We start from the raw sequence: 27,102 nt of genomic DNA on the forward strand, positions 1-27,102 counted from the left end.
AATCACAAATTGAGGAGAATTTCAAGGGTGCAGGGGTGTCTCAAAAACACCCTGCTGCACCCCTGAAAATGACATGTGTGCGCATATGGCGCACATACTTGCCCTAAGGGCATGTATGAGCGTCACATGCCACCATTGGATTTTCCAAAAAATGCTTTTTTAAAAGAATTCGCAACTTACGACCAAATAGAAGTTGGTGGTAATTTGCGATTCCTTAAGGGCATTTTGGAATTTTTTTTTCCTTGATACATTGCATTTAAGGAATCGCAAAATTTGCGATTCCTTAAATGCAATCGCAAAATAAGGAATGGCAAATTTTGCAATTCCTTATTTTGCACCCAAATTGTTTGATACATACCATTTTGCGAAAATGGGTTCTCAAACGCCGAAATTCTGTGAATTTCGGCATTTGCGAACCCATTTGGCCTTGATACATATGGTCCTTAGTAGTAGTAAACTTAAGATTTTGGCTTAACTTTGTCTTAAGTCTGTCTTAAGTTTGTCTTAAGTCTGTCTTAAGTTTGTCTTAAGTCTGTCTTAAGTTTGTCTTAAAGTCTGTCTTAAGACAAACTTAAGACAAAATCCTAACTTTACTACTACTAAATGCTTTCTGTGAATAGAAAAAGTAGCAAGTTTAGGATTTTGTCTTAAGTGAGTTCTGTGAATAGGCTCCATAGTAACTGCATGGCTTAGATTGTTTGGTCTTTGTTAAAAGAAAAAGGGTAATTTATTAAATTAATTTATGGAGATAGCTTATGGCACAATGTGGGAAAACCGTATCCTATAAGCTTGAATAACTTACAGTCAATACATAGGGTCTGCCTACTTATCTGCAGCAGATTTTCCTTCCCACCACGGATGTCTCCGTTTTGGAGGTGAGTAGGGCCTTCTGAGAAAATTACGACTGAAGTACTCAGATAGACTGTTGAGAGAAGAACCCAACCAATGTTGGTGGTGCCATGTCATGTAGTTCCTACTAATCCCCAGGATCTGCGCGTTTGTTGGACAACATAAACTTTGGGTGAGGTACTTAGACTGATTCCGGGCCCCCCCTTAGAATATGTTGGCCTAGACACCAGCTAGCTCACAGTGCCCTCATAAACGCCCCCTAACTTTACATGGGAGTGAATGGTTTTCTGGCACCCACTGAACATGACAACCCTGACCCACAGGGATCGTGGAAACAGATCAGAACCTTTGCTCAGTCACTCGTGCTTACTCATGCCTAGAGAAGTATTCAGAATACACAGTGGGAAGTTTTAAATATATTTATTAAACCAACGTTATTCTTGTATAGAATACATTTGCGGCGGTAATAAGTAGACAGAAGCAGATGCAAGTGATTACAAGCACCAAAAGAGTAAATAGTAGATACAGTTCTACCACGGTGCTAACACAGTGTATGTGTGCAGGCATAGAACAAAGGCAGGAATCTGGCTACTTCTACTATGCGAAACCCTACTCTTAGTGTACTTAGAGGGTGTGTGGGTGTAAAGCCAAGAAAACCCCCAAGGGATGATCCAACCCCGTTACCTGGTGGGAGAGACTGTAAGAACCTATTGTGGTCACAGACTGTATACCCCTCACAGAGATGTCAGAGCGCTGCGTGTTGAGACCTCGGTGTTAGCTGTAGTGCTTCCTCAGCTGACCTATCGAGAGGCTCGTTGTCTATAATGGAAAGCATCCTTGGGGTGTACGTTGTAGATTAGCAATATTATGGATATGTAGATATCTCTGTCGCCCCGTGGATGAAGATAGGACGACATTTGTACATAGTGCAGAAAGATGCCTTGTACACGATGTTCAAGGCATTGTGATAATGTTGTGCAAAGCTAGATGTATAAACAAAGTAGTTTCAGAGAAACTAATCCAAAATTGTCATGCATGCAAATATGTGCAGAAGTTCACGGCATAAATGTTATTGTGCAAAATGGGACAATGTAAGAATGAAGAGCTTCACTACACCGCCCCAACCCAGGAACCTAACAGACCCCCTTTAATACCCAGCCCCTAGGTACCATTGGTACCACTTACTAGGGATTTACAGGGGTAATTGAAGTGGTGCCAATCATTGTACAGTGTTTTGGGAAAGAGATCTGTCACTGGGAACCTGGTTAGCGAGGACTCAGTGCACTTACAGTTCAAAATCGAATCAGGAATAAAGTACGGGCTCCTCTTTTAAAAAGAGGCAATTTCCTACAATGGAAGAGACCTCTTAAACAACCTAAGCAAGAAAATGTGGATCATGTGTTTGGCCTTCGTTCAAGGATAGATGAGAACATTAAAAAAGCAAATAAAAACCTTGAGGCCAGTCAAGAGCCCCGGAAGCTCTGGTATGACCAAAAGGCAACACTGGTGGAGTTCCAACCAGGGTAGAAGAAGTGGGCTATGGAGCCAGTGGCTCCTAGGGTCCTCCAGGACTGGGCCCTAATCTATCCTTGAGAAAAAAGGGGAGCTCACCTACTTGGTGGACCTTTGCGGTTACATGAACCCCTAGAGGGTCATCCATGTGAACCGCATTAAACCCTATAATGACCGGGCTGGAACGACCATGCTCAGGGTCACAGAGGAGTATCAGGAAGCAGAGAGCGACCCTCTCACTGACCTCCTCTCTAACAACCCTAATGATGGGTCGGTTGAAGGAGTGGTCTCGTCAGACTCCCTCACTGCCCAACAGCAGACAGACTGCAGGCAAATCCTAAATCTGCTTGTTGAGCTCTTCTCTTTGACCCCTGGTCAGACTATCTGGTGGACACTTGATGTGAACACTGGTGGCAGCCTACCTGTCAAAAACAGCATTTACAGGCAGTCTGATCATGTCAAAGAGAGCATCAAAGCTGAAGTAAGCAAGATGCTGGAATTGGGGGTCATTGAACCCTCAGCGAGTCTCTGGTTCAGCCCAGTTGTTTTACGCCTCAAACCTAGGGGTGGGCGGAATTCGAGTAGGTGCGCTACGCGATGCTACGCGAAGCTGTAAAAAAATCTCTGCGAGCATGCAAAAGTTCCGCGAACACGCGGAATTGCTTGTTCCGTTTGTTCGCGATGCTTTTTTCCTGTTCGTAAATGCATTCGCATGCTCAGGGAGAAATATCTCACGAACACACATTTTGAAAGCGCGAACAAGCAAAAAATTTCACGAAACCGCGGATCGCGGAATTTCTGGTAATTCAGCGTGCTTCACGGAACACGAAATTATTCAATTTCTGCAAATTCCGCAAGCGGAACAGAATTTACCGCCCGGGCCTACTCAAACCTCACTCCAAGGGCAAAAAGAAAGAAATTCGGTTTTGTCTGGACTACAGGGGCCTCAATACTGTGACAAAAACTGATGCACATCCCATTCCTTGGGCTGATAAATTGATTGAGAGGTTAAGGGCAGCCAAATATCTCAGTTTTATTGATGTCACATTAGGGTTCTAGAAGACCCCTGGAGCAAAAGAGAAATCAGTGTTCTCAACCCCAAGTGGGCACTACCAGTTCAGTGTGATGCCCTTTGGATTAAGGATTGCCCCTGCCACCTTAGGAAGGTTTGTGAATAAAGTCCTTGTTGGGTTGAAATCCTTTAGTGCAGCTTTTCTTCATGATGTTGTTGTCTTTAGCTTCACCTGGCAGGATCACCTGATCCACCTTGGAGAGGTCCTTAAGTCTCTGCAGAGTGCAGGCCTCACTTTCAAGGCAAGAAAGTGCCAGATTTGGGAAGAAGGCACACCTGTCCAGGACACAATTGTATGCTTGATCTATCTTGTAGGTGGAGGCCAAGTGCAGCTCTTACAGCCCAAGATCCAGGCCATCCTGGACTTGGTAGCTATAACCACCCAGACTCAACTCAGCGCATTCCTTGGTTGACTGGATACTACAGGAGGTTTGTAAAGGGATATGGGTCCATTGTGACTCCCCTCACAGAATTGACCTCCAAGAAGATGCCCAAGAAAATCAACAGGACTGTTAGTTGCCAGAAGGCTTTTGACACCCTGAAAGAACCAATGTGCTCAGCACCCATTCTAAAAGCACCAGATTACTCCAAGCAGTTCCTAGTGCAGACTGATGCCTCAGAGCTGGGGATAGGAGCGGTCCTATCCCAGATCAATGAAGAAGGCCAAGACCAACCTGTTGCTTTCATAAGCAGGAGTCTACTCCCCAGAGAGCAGGGTTGGAGTGCCATTGAGAGGGAGGCCTATACTGTGGTTTGGTCCCTGAAGAAGCTGAGATCATAATGGTTTGTTTCTCACTTCCTGGCTCAAAATTACCACAGGCCTCTCAGGGCTGATGCAAATAAAAGGTGAAAACCCCAAATTGTTAAGGTGGTCCATACAAGGAATGAACTTCATGGTGGAACACAGACCTGGGACTGACCATGCCAATGCAGATGGCCTTTCCAGGTTCTTCCACTTAGACAATGAAGACTCTCTATGGGAAGGTTAGTCTCATCCTCTTTCGTTTGGGGGAGTGGGGATCATGTAGGAAAGTATCTCCTTTGACATGGTTAGCCCCCACTTTTTGCCTGGTGTATGATGTGGTTTCGAATTGAAAGTGCCCTAGTTCCTTGCCAACCAGGTTTCCAGTGCCAGATCTTTTTCTCAAAACTTTACCACAATTGCCACAACTTCAGTAACCCCTGTAAGTCTCTAGTAAATGGCACCCCTGGTACCTAGGGCATGAGTACTGATGAGGGTCCGCTAGGGCTGCAGACCCAATTGTGCCACCCTAGCGACCCCTCACCAAGACCATGCACACTGCCATTGCAGGCTACGTGTCTTGGTGTAGAGAAAAACAAAAAGTCAACATGGCACACAGTCCTGTGTGCCATGACCATAGACACTGAATGATGTATAGGTAAGTCACCCCTACTGCAGGCCTTTCAGGCCTAAGGCAAGGTGTACTATACCCCATGCGAGGATACATCTGCAAGAGCAGATAAGACCCCACAATATTGAGACCATTCTTGGGTATTCTTAGTGCACAGTGAAGCCGCGGGAGTGCACAGGCTGGATACTTGTCATAATGAGTTTCCTCACTCTATGATGGCTTCACTGTACCCTGAGATGATTGATACCTAACATCTCATCTTAATAAATCCTCACTGATACCAGTGTTATATTTATTAATAAATGCACACAAGAGAGCCTTTAGAGGGTCCCCTGAAAACATACCAAGCCCTGGTGTGGGCTCTGACTAGTCTTAGCTAGCCTGCCACATCCAGACATGTTTCTGAACTGATGGTGTGAGGGCTAGCACTCTCGGAGGCCATAAACAAAGCCTGCTCTGTGCCTTGATTTCCTTCCAGGGTGGAGAGCTTCAAAGGAGAGGCCACCTTTGAAAAGTGACCCAGGCAGCTCCAGAGAGTGGAGGATGCCAAACCCGCTTTCCTGCTCCACATTTGGTGGGAGGACAGGTGGGAAAATTGGTTAAATTAGGAACCAGCACCTCCCCTAAGGTGGGGCAGGTGATGTGGAGCCTACTTTCCATTTCTCTCCATCTTGGTTTGTGAGGGAATTAGCCAATTAGGGTCGACTGAGAGGGTGTATACACTCTAAAGGTATGAAGCCCATTGGATACTCACTGCGACCTGCATTAACACCCCTACATTTTTATGTAAGTGGCATCCCTGGACCCTGAACCCAGATTCGATGGGCAGAGAGAAGCAAAAGGCAAAGAAGAGCTGCTGGCCAGAGACTGAAGCCAGTCTGCAGAAAATTGATGACAACCCCAACCTGCTGTCCCAAGGACTCGACAATCATGGTATGCTGTCTCGTACTGCTACTGTGAGGCCTCCAGGAACACCAGAGCTCCTCCAGGCTTCTACAAATTGCTTAAGAACTTCCTTGAACTAGTACTACTCCCCTGCAGTCTGTAGGCAATGAACCTGTGAAGTCTGGTTATCTACTTGCTGCTTCTCAGTGATTCCCCTGCAGCACCCAGACCAAAACTGGTACACCAGTATTGAAGGGCCAGAACTGTCTTCCCACCAAGTTTGGAGACACCAGGATATACGGAAGCTGTGCCACACCAATACCTGGGGTACAACAAGCCCAAACAACAAACAGCGAGACGAAGAGTCCAATCCAGACTGCAACTGTGCAGGAAGTTAATACCCATTGAGGGACAACAAGACCCCTGAGGTTCACTTCATGAGTTGCCCAGCTGTCTCTGAATCACCTCTCGAAACGGCCTGCCCCTGGCAGCAAGAGGACCTCTTGATGTGGTAGCCCAGATGACCTATCTGCTCTGCCCCCGGCCCGTCCAGCCATGGTAACAATGATCCAGCTGTGCTCCCATGGTCCTGACGCCCTTATGACCAGCTCCCTACTGTGGGACCCCTGACTTACCTTTAAATCCCCTTGTGCAGTGTGTTTTCAAGTGGCCCGCTTCTTCTTAGCACGCCAACTACCAACGACCTCAGCACCCTGCTCCTGGCGAATGCGGGACGCTCCCAAGTATCTTTGGTGGAACCTGACTTTGCCACTAATTAGAATCCCGAAGGTGAACCTTGAACTCCAACTGTGTGATTATATATACATTTTTCAATTTTCTTGCAATGACTTCAAGGGGGCGTAATTGCGCAGAAAAGTAATTCAATTTGCGAACTTTGCAAAATTACTATCTTAAAAAGTAATTACTGTAGAACAAAGTTCTTGGTCTGGAAAATTATATAAAAATTGGTGTCATTTTTACAAATTGGTCTTGGATTTGTTCTTTGAGTGTGTGTCTCATTTGTTGCCTCTGTGAGTACAACAAATGCTTAGTACTACCCTCTGATGAGCCTGACTGCTCGCCCACACTACCACTAACATAGCATTGGTATTATCTACTTTAGCCTCTGTCTACCAATCTGAAACCCACTGGACTCTCTAGACAGTGTGCTTTGTTTTAGTGCACTATATAGAGAGCCAATGTCATAACATGTCCCATCATACTCCCAATCCAGAGTGAAGGGCTTCAGGCAGCCTCTGCTGGTCAGTGAGTGGACAACAACTTGTCCCAACGCACTCCAAATCTAGAGGTGAGTACTTCCGGCAGCCACTGCTGGTCAGTACATGGACAAAACTTGTCCAGCGTCACTCCCAGTGCAAGATGTGGACGTCAGGCAGGCTCTACTGCTCAGTGCGTGGACCACAACTTGTCCCAGTCTAGAGTTCAGTACTTCAGGCAGCCTCCTCTGCTCAGTGCTTGGACCACAACTTGTCCCAGTAAAGATATGAGTGCTCCAGGAAGGCTCTGATGGTCAGTGCATGGACCACAGCTTGTCCAGGGCCATCACAGTCCAGAGATGGGTGATCCAGGCAGTCTCTGCTGGTCAGTACATGGACCACAACTTGTCCCAGTCCAGAGTTGAGTACTTGAGGGACCCTCTGCTGGTCAGTACATGGACCACAACTTGTCCCAATCCAGAGAGGAGTATTTCAGGCAGCCTGTGCTGGTCAGTGCATGGACCACAGCGTGTCCAGGGCCATCATAGTCCAGAGATGAGTACTTCAGGCAGGCTCTTCTGCTCAGTGCATGCACCTCAACTTGTCCCAGTTCAGAGTTGAGTACTTCAGGCAGTTTATGCTGGTCAGTGAACGGACCACAGTTTGTCCTAGTCCAGAGATGAGTACTGCAGCCACCCTCTGCTGGTCAGTGAATGGGCCACAACCTGTCCCAGTCCAGAGATGAGTACTTCAGGCAGTCTCTTCTGGTCAGCACATGGACCACAACCTGTCCCAGTCCAGAGATGAGTACTTCAGGCAGGCTCTTCTGCTCAGTGCATGGACCTCAACTTGTCCCAGTTCAGAGTTGAGTACTTCAGGCAGCCTCTTCAGGTCAGCGCATGGACCACAACCTGTCCCAGTCCAGAGTTGAGTACTTCAGGCAGCCTCTGCTGGTCAGTGAATGGACCTCAACGTGTCCCAGTTCAGAGTTGAGTTCTTCAGGCAGTCTCTGCTGGTCAGTGAATGGACCACAACCTGTCCCAGTCCAGAGATGAGTACTTCAGGCAGGCTCTTCTGCTCAGTGCATGGACCTCAACTTGTCCCAGTTCAGAGTTGAGTACTTCAGGCAGCCTCTTCAGGTCAGCGCATGGACCACAACCTGTCCCAGTCCAGAGATGAGTACTTCAGGCAGGCTCTTCTGCTCAGTGCATGGACCTCAACTTGTCCCAGTTCAGAGTTGAGTACTTCAGGCAGCCTCTTCAGGTCAGCGCATGGACCACAACTTGTCCCAGTCCAGAGTTGAGTACTTCAGGCAGCCTCTGCTGGTCAGTGAATGGACCTCAACGTGTCCCAGTTCAGAGTTTAGTTCTTCAGGCAGTCTCTTCTGGTCAGCACATGGACCACAACCTGTCCCAGTCCAGAGATGAGTACTTCAGGCAGGCTCTTCTGCTCAGTGCATGGACCTCAACTTGTCCCAGTTCAGAGTTGAGTACTTCAGGCAGTCTCTGCTGGTCAGTGAATGGACCACAGCTTGTCCCAGTCCAGAGATGAGTACTTCAGGCACCCTCTGCTGGTCAGTGCATGGGCCACAGCTTGTCCAGGGCCGTCACAGTCCAGAGATGAGTACTCCAGGCAGCCTCTTCTCCTCAGTGCATGGACCACAACATGTCCCAGTCTAGAGATGAGTACTTCCGGCAGCCTCTTCTGCTCAGTGCATGGACCACAACTTGTCCCAGTCGAGAGATGAGCACTTCTTGCAGCCTCTTCTTTTTTTTTTTATTTGTTTATTGATTCAAAGCACAGAATACAGCATACACGTGGATGACATAGTACAATCCTTTAGACTCAAGATCCTACACAAAACATTAATCATAGGTGCCCCTTACATTTCTTCCTCATGTCTCCCCTGTCGACTCATCTCCATTTCCACAGTCGGTGACACACAAAGATCTCCACTGTATTTGTTCCACTTTGACCTTTTCATGTCCCACTTCTTGGGGCATCCCGAGTCTTGCAAACCTCCGTCTCCGCCAGCATGCATCTGTCCATTTCAGTCACCCACAGGGCAGTGCGGGTGGGGTTACACTACCCCATCCCTTGGCCAGTTCTCTCTTTGCTAGCGTGTATCCCAATGTAGTGAACTGTTGCTCAACTTCGGTCCGGTCAGAGGCCTCCCAGATATTCAAAAGTCCCAGCTGTAGGGTCAGCATAATAGTTTTCCCCAGGGCTGTGAGCATAGGGGTCGTGGCTCCTTCCCACAAGGGGTGTACCATGGGGCAGGACCACAATGTATGGTAGAATGTGGCTTGTTGGTCACAACCTCTCACACAGCGATCGTCGGGTCTAAACCCTATCCTTGCTAGGACGGTCCCTGTCATGTATGATGGGTGGAGTATCCTAAGCTGAATTAGTTTAAATCTTTTGGTAATGGCCGCTGCGCGTGGGGACATCAGCGCCGCCTGCCAGTCTTCGTCGTCTATGGGTCCTACGTCGCTTTGCCACCTCTCCCTAAGCTTCGGGAAGTCATCCGGTAGATTGTTACTCAATTTCTTATATGTCAGGGATATAGCCTTTGAGTCAAGCGGTCCATCGAGCAGGTGGTCCACTAGGGGTGTTGACTCTGGAATGTCTTTTGGAGAAGGGAACGCATTCTGCAGAGCGTGTCTAATTTGCATGTATCTATACGCCTCCCCCTGTGTGAGTTGATATTGGTGCTGGAGCTCGGTAAAGGCCATTATCGCCCCCTTTTTAACCAAATCTTTGACTGTGGATATCCCAAGCAAATCCCATTTATCAAAACCAGGTTGGTAACCCAGCAGCCCCAGTTGTGGAGTAAACCATAATGGTGTGACCGGTGAAAGAGTGCCTGTCTAACCCAACCGAGAGGGAACTATTCGCCAGATGTCTAATGTGTGTTTGGTCGGGCCGAAGAACTTCCCTTTATTTTTCTTGCCTGTGGCATACAGGGAGCCAAGGTATCCATATCGGTCAGTTTGATATCTATCGAGGGAATACGCCGGGTCATTCGGGGGATGGAAAATCCAGTGATTGACGGTCACCAATTGGCCCGCTCAATAATATCGCTGTATATCAGGGAGGTCGATGCCACCATCGTACCAGCTTTTTGTCAGTTTCTGTTGAGCAATCCTAGGGGCCCTCCCATCGCACAGCAGTGTGCAATCCTCCTCGTTAATCGCTGTGAAGTACGAGTATGGGACTCTGTAGGGACAGTTTTGTAGCACATATAGAAAGCGATGAAGAGCAAGCATCTTGAAGAGTGCCGCCCTTCCAACCAGTGTCAGGGGCAAGGTCCGCCAGTGCTTCACGTCTGCTCGTAGCCTAGCTAAATGTGGGGCCAAGTTGGAACTATAAAAACAGGCAGGGTCCGAGGTAATAAAAATCCCCAAGGTAGCGGAAACCATACTCAGTGACTGTTATAGTACAGTCCATCGGGAGACGGGGCACATCACCACTCAGCATGAACAATATTGACTTATGCCAATTAATTGCATACCCCGAGTATTTCCCGAAGTTCGTAAAGATATGTAGAACCACCCTGATCGATCTGTATGGGGATGCTAGATAGAGCAGGATATCACCCGCATATAATGATATGCGGTCTTCAACATCCGCTGCCCAGCCGAGTCCACGCACCATCACTCTGCCCCGTACCCAGGCCGCCAGTGGCTCCAGCCCGAGGGCAAACATCAGCAGGGATAGCGGAAACCCTTGCCTCGTTCCCCTGCGTAGTTCGAATGTCCTTAATGGAAACCTGTTGACTCCCACCTGTCCCAGTACACCGGTGTACAGCAGCTTTACCAGGCTACGTATTTAGGCCCTAGCCCCGTCCTGTTTAGCACTTCAAATATTTCTATGGAATCAAACGCCATAGAGGCGTCAAGGGATAGAACTGCTGCATCTTCTTCAATGTATTGTCTGCGGGCCATCACGTTGTGGAGACGGAGAAGATTAAGGGCCGTGTTGCGCCCCGGCATAAAGCCGGACTGGTCTGGGTGAACCAATGAAGAGATAACTGTCACCAATCTGTTAGCCAGGACTATTGCCAATATATTAGTCTCCACATTAATCAACGAAATTGGCCTGTAGGGGCTGCAGTTCTGCGGAGGCTTACCTTTTTTGTGAATAACTACTATAGTGGCCACGCGCTGATCCAGCTGTTACATTCCCTCCTTCAGTCCCTCCTCATACATGGTTCCTAAATGCGGTATAGTAAGTGAGGCGGTAGCTTTCAAGAATTCCACTGGGATGCTGTTTGGCCCCATCGCCTTTCCTGATTTCAGCTGACCCAGGGCCCTACCTATTTCATCATTTGTTTACTCTTGCTCCAAGGCGTCTCTATCCGCCTCTGAGAGGCTAGGCACATCGCTGTCCTGGAGGACGATTCAGAAAAGGGGACCTGGCGAGAGTCCTCCGCTGTGTAGTGCGTAGAGGGGGAGTACACCATTTCGTAGGAGTCAGCAGATTTTACCGCCACATCCCTCGGGTGTACCACCGTGTCACTCGCTGGTGTCGTCAGTTTGTGCACCCATCTGGAGCCCTGTTCCCGTCTCTCTAGCCACGCCAGCATCTTACCTGTCCTGTCCCCAAGCTCGTATACCCTATGTTGAGTTGAGTGGTACTTAGCCACCATTTGTTCCCTGGTTTTTATCTTGTATTCGTCTTGTTTCAGGAGTAGCCTACGGCTTAGGGCAGGCGAGGGGTCTCATGAATGTTCACGTTCTAGTTCGAGAAGGTCGGATTCTAATCAGGCAGGCTCTTCTGCTCAGTGCATGGACCACAACTTGTCCCAGCCCAGAGATGAGTACTTCAGGGAGGCTCTGCTGGTCAGTGAATGGACCACACCTTGTCCCAGTCCAGAGTTGAGTACTTCAGGCAGACCCTGTTGGTCAGTGAATGGGCCTCAACTTGTCTCTGTCCAGAGATGAGTACTTCAGGCAGTCTCTGCTGGTCAGTGCATGGACCACAGCGTGTCCCAGTCCAGAAGTGAGTACTTCAGGCAGTTTCTGCTGGTCAGTGAATGGACCTCAGCCTGTCCAGGGTCCTCATAGTCCAGTGATGAGTGTTTCAGGCTGGCTCTTGAGGTCAGGGTAAAGGGGGCATACCTTGTCCCAGCCACCCCCAGCTTGGGGAGTGGGGGTGTAGGTATCTCTAAGGTGTATGAAGCACCACCCGACCACACATGCTTACTAAAGTTTTCTAGTCCAAGGGGAGGCGGGCAGGGGGTGGGGGTGTCAGGGTGCCAGCTAAAAAGATATTTGGATGAATTTTTAGCCACTCTGAGAAGTGGTATTTCTTGTGGGGTTTTACCGGGCAAACTGGCAGCGCCTGGCATCGGCTGGCAGGGGGTGAATTGGAGCCCTGTGCCCTGCAGCAGAAAAAAAATCCTTTTAAGGACAAACGGTGTGCTCCAAGGCCCTGGCTCTCGGGGGGTGGGGGGCAGACCAAACATTGGGGTCAAAATTGATTTTGGCATACTAAACCCCAGACTCGAGTTAACCGACTGTACCCCTTTTCACTCCTGCCCCCCCCCCCCAGTCTATGTCTTTGCTGGCCGGCATTAGAGCCTTGCCCTCAATGAACCGGAAGCAGAGAACAGCTGCACCGTGCACGGCCAGACTTTCCTCGTTACGAAAAAGCCTGGAACTTTCTCCTGAATCAGGATCTGAGGGCGTGGCCAATGGACGTGAAGTGCAAAGGAGGGGGGAGGGGGGGGGGGGGGGTTCAGCAGCTTGCACGGCGCCTTGAAGCCCTCCCGTGTGGCACTGGATGCTTCTGCTGCCGCTCACCCACTGAGGTCATGAAACAGATAAACGTGACTATGGGAGGACGTGAGGCACGCCGCCCGCGGGGGGTGGGTGGGGGACCCCGAAGGTAAGGCACAGCCTCGTTAATTATCGGTGAGCTGGATACACAGCAGATGCTCGGCCGGGGGTTTGCGCGGCTCCCCGGCCTGTCAGAGGCAACTCGCAGCTCGGTAATTAAAACAAGAAGCAGCGGCGGAGCTGTTTGATACGGAGGGGAAAAACAACTGCTGCTAGGCCTGGGTGGGAGGGGAGGGGAAGGGGAAGGGGGTGGAGGAGGAGAGGGAAACCAGAGAGGAGGTGGGAGAGAGCTGAGGCACAGAAGGACGGAGAGAGGGAAGAAAGAAGACATACAGAGGATGGGAAGATAAGATAACGTAGAGGGGAGAGGGAAACGAGAGAGGACGTGGGAAAGAGCTTACACACAGAAGGGCGGAGAGAGGGACGAAAGAAGATACACAGATGAGAAGAAAAGATAACACAGGGGGGAGGGAGGGTGGAAGGGTAGAGGGAAACGAGAGAGGAGGTGGGAGAGAGCTGAGGCATAGAAGGACGGAGAGAGGGAAGAAAGAAGACATACAGAGGAGAAGAAGAGGGAAGAAAGAAGACACACAGAGGAGGAGAAAACATTACAAAGGGGAGAGGGAAACGAGAGAGGAGGTGGGAGAGAGCTGAGGCACAGAAGGACGGAGAGAGGGAAGAAAGAAGACATACAGAGGAGGAGAAAAGGGAAGAAAGAAAACACACAGAGGAGGAGAAGAAAAGAGAGCGCAGAGGGGAGGGAGGATGGAAGGGGAGAGAAAAACGAAAGAGGAGGTGAGAAAGAGCTTACACACAGGAGGACGGAGAGAGGGACGAAAGAAGACAAACAGAGGACAAGAATAAAACATTAGAAAGGGGAGAGGGAAACGAGAGAGGAGGAAAAAAGAAAACATACAGTGGACAGGAAGAAAAGATAACGCAGAGCGGAGGGAGGGAAGGACCCATAGATGGCAGGAAGAAGACACAAGAGGAGAGTGGGGAGAAGAGAGAACCAAAGACAAAATCGAGGAAACGAAGGAGGGTGCGAGAGAGAAAAGAGAGGAGACAGAGGTAGGAGATGGAATAGAAAGAAGCATAGAACATAGAAGTGAAGGAGAGGGAATAAAGATGAAAGAGGAGTGAGGGAAAGTAAAGATACAGCCATGAGGGAAGGGGGGACACTATGGTGAGAGAAGAGAGGGAGAGGAAGAAAGAAGAGGAAGGGAAGAAATAAAGAGTGAGGGGATCTGGAAAGATAAAGGAAGGAGTAGGAAGGAAAAAAAGAAGGGAGCACAGAAGAGAGGCAGGAAGAACAGAGAGGGAGGGGAAGAAAGAAAAAGATGGGGCAAAGAAAGAAGAGGGAGGGAAGAAAGAGTGAGGAGATTGGGAAAGATAAAGGAAGGAGTAAGAAGGACAAGAAGAAGGGAGGACAGAACAGAGGCAGGAAGAAGAGAGGGGTAGGAAGGTGGAGAAAAAGATAGATGGAGTGCAAGAGGAAAGGAAGAGAGAGGATGGAAGAAGTGGTAAATGCGGGAAGGAGAACAGTAGAGCAAGTATGAGAGAGAGAAGGGACGGGAGAGGAGCGAGGGAAGAAAGAAGAGAGAAAGGTGAGAGGAAGGGAGGGAAGAAACAAAGACCGAGAGAAAAGATCAGGCAAGATGAAGGAAAGGGATGAGTGGAGTAAAGAGAGCTAGGGGAGATGGTAGAAGACAGAGGGAGGAGAGCTGAGATAGCTAGGGTGGAGGGCAGGAAGGATTAGAGCCGGGGGAGATGGGGTGGAGGACAGGAAGGAAGGGAGATGGGAGAGATGGGGTGGAGGGCATGAAGGATTAGAGCCGGGAGAGATGGGGTGGAGGGCATGAAGGATTAGAGCAGGAAGAGATGGGGTGGAGGGCATGAAGGATTAGAGCCGGGAGAGATGGGGTGGAGGGCATGAAGGATTAGAGCCGGGAGAGATGGGGTGGAGGGCAGGAAGGAAGGGAGATGGGAGAGATGGGGTGGAGGGCACGAGGCAAGAGAACCGGGAGAGATGGGGTGGAGGGCATGAAGGATTAGAGCCGGGAGAGATGGGGTGGAGGGCATGAAGGATTAGAGCCGGGAGAGATGGGGTGGAGGGCATGAAGGATTAGAGCAGGAAGAGATGGGGTGGAGGGCAGGAAGGATTAGAGCAGGAAGAGATGGGGTGGAGGGCATGAAGGATTAGAGCCGGGAGAGATGGGGTGGAGGGCAGGAAGGAAGGGAGATGGGAGAGATGGGGTGGAGGGCACGAGGCAAGAGAACCGGGAGAGATGGGGTGGAGGGCATGAAGGATTAGAGCTGGGAGAGATGGGGTGGAGGGCAGGAAGGAAGGGAGATGGGAGAGATGGGGTGGAGGGCACGAGGCAAGAGAACCGGGAGAGATGGGGTGGAGGGCATGAAGGATTAGAGCCGGGAGAGATGGGGTGGAGGGCATGAAGGATTAGAGCCGGGAGAGATGGGGTGGAGGGCATGAAGGATTAGAGCAGGAAGAGATGGGGTGGAGGGCATGAAGGATTAGAGCCGGGAGAGATGGGGTGGAGGGCAGGAAGGAAGGGAGATGGGAGAGATGGGGTGGAGGGCATGAAGGATTAGAGCCGGGTAGATGGGGTGGAGGGCAGGAAGGAAGGGAGATGGGAGAGATGGGGTGGAGGGCATGAAGGATTAGAGCCGGGGGAGATGGGGTGGAGGGCAGGAAGGAAGGGAGATGGGAGAGATGGGGTGGAGGGCACGGGGAAAGAGAACCAGGAGAGATGGGGCGGAGAGCATGAAGGAAGAGTACCAGGAGAGATGGGTGAAGGGCACGAGGAAAGAGAACCGTCAGAGATGGGGTGGAGGGCATGAGGAAAGAGAACCGGGAGAGATGGGGTGGAGGGCATGAGGAAAGAGAACCGGGAGAGATGGGGTGGAGGGCAGGAAGGAAGGGAGATGGGAGAGATGGGGTGGAGGGCACGAGGCGAGAGAACCGGGAGAGATGGGGTGGAGGGCAGGAAGGAAGAGAGCCAGGAGAGATGGGGTGCAGTCATCGAGAGAAGAGAGGCAGGAGAGATGGGGCGGAGACTATGAAAGAAGAGAGCCGGGAGAGATGGGGTGGAGGGCAGGAAGGAAGGGAGCTGGGAGATATGGGTGGAGGGCACGAGGATAGAGAACCGGGAGAGTTGGGGTGGAGGGCAGAAAGGAAGAGAGCCGGGAGAGATGGGGTGGAATCATCGAGAGAAGAGATGCAGGAGAGATGGGGCGGAGACCATGAAAGAAGAGAGCCGGGAGAGATGAGGTGGAGGGCAGGAAGGAAGAGTTATAAAGAAGGGTATACCCAAAATCACTGGGACCTGGGTGAAGAATAGTATAGAAAGCGGTGGTCCCAGTACTTCTTACATCAAAACAGTGTAAAGTTATTATTTAAGAAAAATGAAACAGAAACAATTGATAGGTGCTAGAGTGTTATTTAATCACACCAAGCACCTGATGCTCATTAGTCAGAATACAATTTAAAACAGACATTAGAACATAACGTTGGTGTGCCCAACTAAGTGGGGGAAGGGAGGAAAGTGATTTAAGTGAGGTAGTGAGGCAAGTGACGACCACTATACATAAGGTATCACAATCAAAGTGTTGGGCCTGTTATTCATATTCATACTGCAGTTCGTAGCAGATACAGTGCACTCATTTATACAGCCATGATACTGGCATCAATGGTGTGTCGACGTTTCGACCCCTGAAACCATGTAGGTTGGTTCTAGTCCTTACTGACGGGGTCTTCTTCAGGACAGAAGTGTAGGTGAGTGCAGAGGGGTACCGTATCTGAGTACAGAAAAGGCCTGGTGGGCACATTGAATCGTCAAGGACGATGGGGCTTCAAGGGCTCCAAAGGGTGTAGGCAAAAGTGATACACACTTAGAAAAAGTGGACAAATTCCATACAAATACTTCAAAGCAGTGACAATGCTGCTAGATAAGCCGTGGCAAGTTGTGGAAATGAAGCACCAATTTCTTCAAGGGACATGAATCAAATAGTCCGAGTTGGTCAAGCGTCCTGCATCGGTCGGACCTGACCGATGGTTTGGCCGTGGCTTATCTAGCAGCATTGCCACTGCTTTGAAAGGGTCTAAACGTCGACACACCATTGATGCCCGTATCATGGCTAGATAAATGAGTGCAATGTATCTGCTATGAATATGTGACACTGAACAACAGGCTCAACAATTTGATTGTGATACCTTTTGTATAGTGGTCGTCACTTGCCTCACTACCTCACTAAAATCACTTTCCTCCCTTCCCCCACTCAGTTGGGCACACCAACGTTATGTTCTAATGTCTGTTGTAAATTGCATTCTGACTAATGAGCATCATGTGCATCAGGTGCTTGGTGTGATTAAATAACACTCTAGCACCGAGCAATTTTTCTCTTTCATTTTTCTTAAATAATAACTTTACACTGTTTTGATGTAAGAAGTACTGGGACCACCGCCTTCTATACCATGACGGAAGAGAGCCGGGAGAAATAGGTGGAGGGCACGAAGGAAGAGAGCCGGGAGAGATAGGGATCTTTTTTTGCCGAAATTGACTCGTGCAACTGACTTTGGGACCTACCCTGCTTCCTCAAACACCAAGCTTCCAAGCCGCTGAGGAGTTTCCTGTCTGCCTCCCGCCGCCCCACTCGATAACAACATCAGCTGAGTGGTGCCGCAGAGCGGAGAGCGGCAGGGGACTTCATTTCCCAGCACCCCACGCGGCCTGCGCTTGAGGAAACCGCCCGGGCCAAGGGCGGGCCCGTTAAAGACCGGGTAAGACTAGACTGAGCCACCCCATTTATATTTGTCCTGCGATATTCATCCTGCCCCTTATACTGGATATACCTTTTGCTCCATCTCCTCTATTATTGACAAAACTTTCTTTACTGTTTATAACACCATGACTACTAGAGGTAGTAGGATTAAAACAGCACAGGGTGCAGCACAGATCATTGGCCCAATTGATCATTATATCACTAGGGCAAATGAGGCAATTGACCAAGGCATAATCCTTTTAGAACGCAGGGTATCACAAGATTTAGCCCTGGCCAAACGGTCATCGCTGGGTTCACTAGCCGCAGCTAGGACACCTACTCAATTACGGGAAACCGGCCCACTATTGGCAGTACATGTAGAAACCCACACTGTGCCAAGTATGGTCGATTTGTCGGCATCCCTGGAGTTCTCGGACTCGCAATCATCCATGATGCTCCTGTTCTCTTTGCGAGCCCCAGGCGGGAGGATCCCGACAGAGACCCAGACCGGGGAATGAGGGAGGGCGCCATTCCTAAACAAAAGAAACAAAAGAAACCGCTTAAAGCGAAACAAACTAAGAAACATATTCACCATTAAGAACCATCTACCAATCAGGCAACAGGTCAAGATAGTTCTATGCAGAGAGAGTTAACTACTATTCCAACAGAAATAATAAATCTCTCCATGAACACAGCAAATTTCAGTGTAACTAGTAACACGGGAGGAGGGTGCAAGGTTTGCGGGGTAAATAACCAATGACTAATTAGATTAGGTGAACTTGTCAAACCTTACATGCAACCCATTGAATTGAGTCTTATAAAGATTGAAAAGCAGATAGCAGCTCTGAACGCAACTTCTAATATTCCGAAGGGGGTGGGGCTGGTGCAAACAGGGGGGCAAAAAGTGAACAGCAAAACCTCTAAGGTAGGGGTGCAAGCCACAAAAGTCGTTACTGAAGCGACAATTGCAAACTTGAAGCCCCCTCCTGTAGTGGCAAAGAAGGTCCCTGAGACAATAAAAACTCCAGTCCCCCCTAACACACTGAAGCCTGTCCCTGCTAAACCATCAGGGGCACAATATACCAACACTAGGAATAGGGGGAGGGGTGGGCACCCAATACACTTACCACCAGAAGCAAGCCCTTATGTGGTAATTATGACTGGGGTCCCCGAGCTGAGTCCCAATGTGGAGGAACCAGGTTGGTCTTTAAAAAACAAAGTACTGTACTGGTTATCTATCAACAGAGCGCTGCCTCCGCACTCTGCTAGCAGAGTCTCAATGGTCCGCAGGGTCCCCTAGATAGGTAAGGAGTCGAAAAGAATCCCGGGGGACTGCGTTATAGTCAATTTTGATGACCCACACACAGTTGAGCACATTTGTTCCTGGGGCATGCCGGTAACGAATGACGGGATAGACACAAAAAGACTCTCCTTCTTCTATCCTCCAACACCTCATTATAACGAAGGCCCAGAATGGAACTGGACTCAAGTAGGAAACTGGGATAGGAGAAGGGAATGGGTCGACTGGTCAGGAACCGGAGGTAGAGACATTGCTCCTCTGGTAGGTTGGAGAGGCATACCAGTCGCAAACAGATTTAACTGCTTAGAAATGGTGGATTGACCACCATCGCGTACTGGTCAGGGTAGCTTGAGCCCAATATTTCTTGGGTCCAAACCCCTACAACCATCTCTTAGCTCCCCGAGATCCTCTTCAAACATCGTAATCCCTGACAGGATGATGGAATTAAAAATAATAACACCCAATCCCTCCATAGAAATAACCACTGATTTATCAGAGACTTTAGCTGCTAAGAACGAGACACCTGGTAGTGTGGTGGAGGTGGCCATCCCAAGATAATCAGAAGCAGGTTCGGTTCATGACAGTTCTACAATCCCTGACGAACCCTCCAAAATACAATTAAATGTTCTGTTGCCAGAACTGTATCCCTTGATAGGTATAAAAGCTTCCAACGTTCCCCTCGAAATTAAGGACTTGTCAAACTCCATTGTAACCCTTTCTGTTCTATTTTGGAACGTTGCTGGTCTCCACTCCAAAATAAATCTCAAAGCATGGTTGGACACAGTTAGTGCACACCAGATAGTATGTCTACAGGAAACATGGGCCATTGATCCTATAAACCTTCTAGGTTATAAAACATATCATGTCCCAGCCAGCTCTAGAACTCTCGGTAGACACAAGGGAGGTCTCGCAGTATATACCGCAAACAACTTACCACGTATGGATATAACTGTTCTTCTGTTTGGCGAGAATTATCAAATCTTAAGGGCTTCATTTAATAAATGCATGACGTATTTCCTGGTTAACTTTTATAACAATCTTCAGTCAACTGAATGTGCTAAAATTTTAATTGAAATTACATCTTTTTTAATTGAACAGCGGAATAAGTACATTTCCTCTACCTCCTATGTGATTTGGGGGGGGGTTTAATATTTCATTATGCAATAATTACAAGAATGGCACCTGTGGTCTTCAGGACGAAAATGGATGTTCCCTGACACACTTTACGCACAGGAAGTTAGGTAACTGCCTAAATGAATGTCTATTTTCACTAGAGATGGACTTTGCGAATGACCTCGTAGACCCCCCCCGCTGATTTCTTGCCAACGTTCCACGGTAGGAGTCTGTCAAGTGTCATCGATTACATTCTATGTTCCCAGATTATAAAGGGTCAATTGGTAACTTTTAAAACAGGCTCAGATATTAGCAGCGACCACTTTCCTAACAGTGTTACCTTGTCAATTAAAAATGTCTCATCTCAACTAACCAGGACAAGTTTACTGAACCAACAATCGCTGTCCATGGACAAAGTAAACGGCTTTTTTGTAAAATGGTCTAAAATTGACCCAGCAGCAATTACTAGTAAAGTGGTTTCCAGAGCCCTTCCATGGATGAATAACTGCTTAGCATTAGACTCCTCACCCCAGTTGATCATAACCAGCTTCTTGGAAATCATTAGAATCATACGGGAGGAGCTGTTTTGTAACCAAAAGTCCAGAAAATCGGAAACCAAAGGCTGGTTTAACTCAAACTGCTGTAAAGCCCTAACTGACCTAATAACAGCTCTCCATAACCCAGTTAGAGATCGAGCTGTAATCACTAAACTAAGAGAGGTTTATAAACTGGCACAGCATAACCGTAGGAATGAAATCAAGAAGAACTTGTGGGCCCAATTACACGAGAGCTGTCTATGCAAAGACAGTTCTCTGTTCTGGCGTACGGTAAAATCACCCTTTCTAGTAGATGCTTCATCTGCACAATATCTCGATGTTGCAGTGACGGCTGATGAGTGGGTAGCCCGCTTTTCAAAGATATTTGGTGGTCCCCCCGAGGATACTAACAACGAGGTTCACGTGGCAGGTGACCGTCCCGGGGACCAGATATTTCCTATCGACCTTCTCTTCGATCATAAGGAGGTCATTAACGCGTTGTCATCCTCCAAAACCGGCAAGGCCCCCGGCCCGGACGGAGTTCCACTAGATATCTTTGCACACAGTCCGGAACTCTGGTCACCTCTTGTCACTCAGGTTATGGCAGCAGTCACAAAAATAGGTCGAATAGACTCGTGGTCCACTTCCATTTTGCTCCCAATTTTCAAGAAGGGCTAACGTAACAATCCTGCGTTTTACAGGCCCATCTCTATCCTGGATTCCCTGGGAAAAGTTGCTGGTCGGCTGATCTTGGAACGTCTCCAGGATTGGGCGTCTACGAATAACATCTTGACAGATCTCCAATATGGTTTCCATGAGGGACTTGGTACTGTGGAGCAGGCATTGAACTTAGCCCTTTTGATCGGTAAATATGTGGGGGCCAAAAGTGGTAACCTGTATTTAGTCTATGTAGACGTCAGCACAGTGTTTGACTGTGTCACTCACTCAAGGCTGTGGTCTATTCTCGGTGAATTAGGGGTAGATCCACCTCTTATCCAATTCCTTTGTGAACTTTATTCAGACGCTACTGCACGCGTTAGATACGGGATTGGTGGTGAACTATCTCCATCATTTGCCGTTAACAAAGGCGTTAGACAGGGCTGTGTCCTGGCTCCCTTCTTATTTAATCTATATACTAACGGGCTGGAAGCGGCCATGCTCGAAGGGAGCCAGGATCTTCCATCCATTAATCATCGCCCTTTTCCCGCTTTACTATACGCGGATGACTCCGTAATTTTAGCCAGAACCCTAAATCAGCTACAAAAACAGCTAAATAAATACTGTCAATTTATGCTCTCTTTAGGCCTAAAAGTGAATAAAAATAAAACCTATGCTATGCATATCGGTCCCAGGGCGAAGAAACCTAAACCAGTTTTTATCGATAAAGTTAGGTTGGAACGCACTAGGGAATATCCTTACCTAGGAATTTTAGTGGACGATAGATTAAGCTGGAAAGAAGCCCTGGTCAGTAAAAAGTTACTTTTTCAGAGAGCGACCTTAGCTCTAGTTTCCTTCTCGAGGAAACTGGGTAAGCCTCCCCCAGTGGAGTTGATAAAAATCTATCACGCAAAGTGTCATAGCGTAGCAACCTACGGTGCAGGGGTTTAGGGTTACGCTCCCATCGATACCCTGCAAACGGTTGAGAATGGGTTTCTAAAATACTTATTGGCAGTACCTCAAGTGCTCCAACATACGGCTGCCACATCGAGCTGGGTATAGATTATTTGTTAGATATTATTAGATGCCAGCCGATCTTGCTGTGGCACCGTATCTGGATCAAAACACAATGCCATCTAACCCGCTCACTGATAACCGATTGTTTGGCCTTGGCAAACTGGAGTAAAATCCCATGGCTCCTGTACGTCTCCAAATTCCTTAAGACCTTGGGCTGTACTGCTTATTGATAGACATCACCAGGAAAGACTTGAAAAAACTATGCTTAACCCATCTTAGGGAACTACGTATTTCTCTAGAAATAAGCAAACCCTCAAACGTACAGATCCTATCAGTCCAGTCTATTTTGGGTATTCAACCATACCTAACATTCCATCTAACTACTTATGAAAAATATGCATTGACTAGGTTCCGATTTAATTCTTTCTTTCGCCTAGTTACATTTCCAAAAGAGCAGGGTTGGTCACTTAATCCAACGAAATGCCCTTGTGACGGCATATCATCTCAGTCTACGATTCACGTAATATTGTTCTGTAGATACTATGAGCTCCCTCGCAAGTGCTGGATTATTCCCTTACTGCGAAAAATGGGCCTGAGAACATGTCGGCCCGCTTATCTGGCTCTGCAGTGTTTGGATTCTCAACACACTGCTACGTGCGTAGCTTGTTTTCTAAAATCATGTTTAAAAATTTGCTGTAATTCTAATGTTTGCCAATGAATTATTGTCAGCAACGGATTTAAACGACATCTGTTTTTAAATGTATTTTGATACTGTGATTTTTTATATGAATTGTAGTGTTTTATCTTTGTACTTTTTATGGTTTCGCTAAGATGTAACCGAATAAAAAATTTTGTGACTGACTGAGTGCAATGTATCTGCTATGAGCTACAGTATGAATATGTGGCATTGAATAACAGGCCCAACAATTTGATTGTGATACCTTTTGTATAGTGGTCGTCACTTGCCTCACTACCTCACTTAAATCACTTTCCTCCCTTCCCCCACTTAGTTGGGCACACCAACGTTATGTTCTAATGTCTGTTGTAAATTGCATTCTGACTAATGAGCATCAGGTGCTTGGTGTGATTAAATAACACTCTAGCACCTATCAATTTTTCTGTTTCATTTTTCTTAAATAATAACTTTACACTGTTTTGATGTAAGAAGTACTGGGACCAACGCCTTCTATACCATGAAGGAAGAGAGCCGGGAGAAATAGGTGGAGGGCACGAAGGAAGAGAGCCGGGAGAGATAGGGTGGAGGGTAAGAAGGAAGAGAGCTGGGAGAGATGGGGTGGAGTCCTTGAGGGAAGAGAGCCAGGAGAGATGGGGTGGAGGGCTGGAGAGCTTGTGGGAAGAGAACTAAGGAGAGATGGGGTGGAGGACAGCAAGGAAAAAAAACATGGGAGATGGGGTGGAGGGCACAAAGGAAGAGAGCCCAGAGAGATGGGGTGGAGGGCAGGAGGGAGCGAGCCAGGGGAGATAGGCTGGAGGGCACAAGGGAAGAGAGCCAGGAGAAATGGGGTGGAGGGCACAAAGGAAGAGAACCAGGAGAGATGGGGTGGAGGGCAAAAAGGAAGACAGCCGGCAGAGAAGGGGTGGAGGGCAGGAAGGAAGAGAGACGGGGTGGGGGCATGAAGGAAGAGAGCCAGGAGAGATGGGGCGGAGGTCAGGAGGTAAGAGAGCAGGAGAGACAGGGTGGAGGGCAGGAAGGAAGTGAGCCAGGATAGATGGGGCGGAGAGTATGAAGAAAGAGAGCCCTGACAGATGGGGAGGAGGGCATGAACGAAGAGAGCCAGGGGAGACGGGGTGGAGGGCAGGAAGGAAGAGACCAGGAGAGATGGGGTGTAGGACACAAAGGAAGAGACCAGGAGAGATGGGGCGGAGGGCAGGAGGGAAGAGAACTGGAGAGACAGGGTGGAAGGCATAAAGGAAGTGAGCAGAAAGAGATGGGGCGAAGAGTATGAAGGAAGAGAGCCAGGGGTGATGGGGTGGAGGGCAGGAAGGATGAGAGCCTGGAGTGAAGGGGTGGAGGGCAGGAAGGAAGAGAGCCAGGAGAGACCGGGTGGGGGGCATGAAGGAAAAGAGCCAGGAGAGATGGGGCGGAGGTCAGGAGGGAAGAGAGCAGGGGAGACGGGTGGAGGGCATAAAGGAAATGAGCAGAGAGAGATGGGGCGGAGAGTATGAAGGAAGAGAGACAGAGATCGAGTTAAATGGGAGATGAGTGAAGAACAGAAGAGGGGCATTGTAGCGCCTTGCTAGTTAAAGATGATGGTTTAGGAGTCAAGCTATCCTGGCTGATGGCGGCTGATAGCCAGAAACCGGTCCTAGGATGCTTGATTCCGGTCCAGGGAAGACATGGCTTGGCAGTTCGGGCTGGACTGTTCCCATGAGGCACAGGGTCAAGGCTGGTTTGCATATGGCCATGTCTGAACTGGGGTGGTGTGGTGAGCAAAAAAACAATGGATTTAGGCCCAGATCTCTGTACTGGGGTGAATGTATGACATTGTTCTGCATTCTTTCCATCAACTGTTGTTTTTGCATTTACCCGAGGATCCTGGCGGTGCGGGTGGGTTCCGGTGGGTTGCGGACCCGGGGGTGGCCTCACTTCATCAGGTGGAGGCTGTTCGGCCACCCATGTAGGAAGGCTGTTACCCGGCGCACCATAGACACCGCATCAGGCGCGTCAAGCAAGACGAGATGGTCATTGTGCAAGCGTGGCCCAGTAGAGAAAGGGGAGAAGTGCTCAGTGTACAGACCCAGGAGGTTGAGGATCTGAGTAGTTTTGAAAGGAGACTGTTTCACGGAGATACGGCCACCATCTTAGGGTCAGGCTTCGTTGCAGGCCGTATCGTCACGAAGGCAAGGCAACCCCCTCAAACCCTGCACGTAATATGCTGCAGCAAGCACGCTGGAAAGAGGGAGAATCGCTGGTTTCTCTACATGGACGGTCAAGGCTCTGTTGGGCTTCACAAGGGTGCCCGTATCACAGTTTTATGGTCGCCATCATAGGGTCAGGCTGCAGTTCAAGATAGATCGCCACGAGAGTAGATCAAGATTTAAAATTAGGCTGCAGAGAAGTGATTGAGCCTTACATGTACGATGGGGCAGCTGAAGTCATCGTGGAGCAAGTCATACGACCGGAAAACCTGGCATGTCAGCGTCCGCCGTTACGGCAAAAGCGAGAGCCGTCAGTTGAAGAGTGATGCTGCACTGTGTGTTGTCTCGCGCCCGTGAGCCTGTTCTCAACTCAACTCTTACCTCAACTCCATGAGGTGGAATCTAGAATGTTCTTCTTAGTGCACTCCCTCCCCCCTTTTTCTTAGACAGGCCCCTCTGACTCTGCAGTGTAAGAGGCATGGAGGGGGGCGGGAGACATGAGAGGACAGTGGTAAGAGAATGAGGCGGGTAGGTGAGGTAGACAAGGGAGCTAGTGACAGAGATGAGGCGGGTAGGTGAGGTAGACAAGGGAGCTGGTGATAGAGATGAGGCGGGAAGGTGAGGTAGACAAGGGAGCTAGTGATACAGATGAGGCGGGTAGGTGAGGTAGACAAGGGAGCTAGTGACAGAGATGAGGCGGGTAGGTGAGGTAGACAAGGGAGCTGGTGATAGAGATGAGGCGCGTAGGTGAGGTAGACAAGGCAGCTGGTGATAGAGATGAGGCAGGTAAGTGAGGTAGACAAGGGAGCTAGTGATAGAGATGAGGCAGGTAGGTGAGGTAGACAAGGGAGCTAGTGATAGAGATGAGGCGAGTAGGGGAGGTAGACAAGGGAGCTAGTGATACAGATGAGGTGAGTAGGGGAGGTAGCCAAGGGAGCTAGTGACAGAGATGAGGCGAGTAGGGGAGGTAGACAAGGGAGCTAGTGATACAGATGAGGTGGGTAGGTGAGGTAGACAAGGGAGCTAGTGATAGAGATGAGGCGGGTAACTGAGGTAGACAAGGGAGCTAGTGATAGAGATGAGGCGGTTAGGTGAGGTAGACAACGGAGCTAGTGATAGAGATGAGGTGGTTAGGTGAGGTAGACAAGGGAGCTAGTGACAGGGATGAGGCGGGTAGTTGAGGTAGACAAGGGAGCTAGTGATAGAGATGAGGTGGGTAGGTGAGGTAGACAAGAAGGCTAGTGGCATAGATGAGGCAGGTAACTGAGGTAGACAAGGGAGCTAGTGACAGAGATGAGGCGGGTAACTGAGGTAGACAAGGGAGCTAGTGACAGAGATGAGGCGGGTAACTGAGGTAGACAAGGGAGCTAGTGATAGAGATGAGGCAGTTAGGTGAGGTAGACAAGGGAGATAGTGATAGTGATGAGGCAGGTAGGGGAGGTAGACAAGGGAGCTAGTGATAGAGTTGAGGTGGTTAGGTGAGGTAGCCAAGGGAGCTAGTGATAGAGATGAGGTGGTTAGGTGAGGTAGACAAGGGAGCTAGTGATAGAGATGAAGCGGTTAGGTGAGGTAGACAAGGGAGCGAGTGATAGAGATGAGGTGGTTAGGTGAGGTGAGGTAGAAAGATACAGAAAGGGAAAGAGGTAGGTAGAAAAAGAACAGTAGGTAGATAGGTAAGGTTGTACAGTGAGGTAAAGAGGCAGAGAGAGCTATAGAAATGGAGAATAAAATGTAGAGACAAGGAGAGGGCTGGAATGGACTGAGTGGTAGAGAGCGAGGTAAGGTACAAAGACATTTCATTTGGAGAGAGGTTGAGGTAGACAGAGGTGAGACAGTGAGAGAAGTATATGTTTATGCAAGGTAGAGAGCGCGAGGAAGAGAGAGGTGCGCACTGAGAAGGGGTATACAAAGACATATCAGGTAAAGAGTCAAACCGTGGCAGCTCCTCTGCTCAGGCGGAGCAGCGTTGCCCCACTGAGCAGGCCAACAAGAAAAACATAAAATTATAATAACTCATTGTTATCATGGTGTTATTTTCTGTCCTTGCTCTGCTGGATAGGGGCAGGGTG

Source organism: Lissotriton vulgaris, chromosome 2_2, assembly GCF_964263255.1.
Source record: "Lissotriton vulgaris chromosome 2_2, aLisVul1.2, whole genome shotgun sequence".
NCBI lineage: Eukaryota > Metazoa > Chordata > Amphibia > Caudata > Salamandridae > Lissotriton > Lissotriton vulgaris.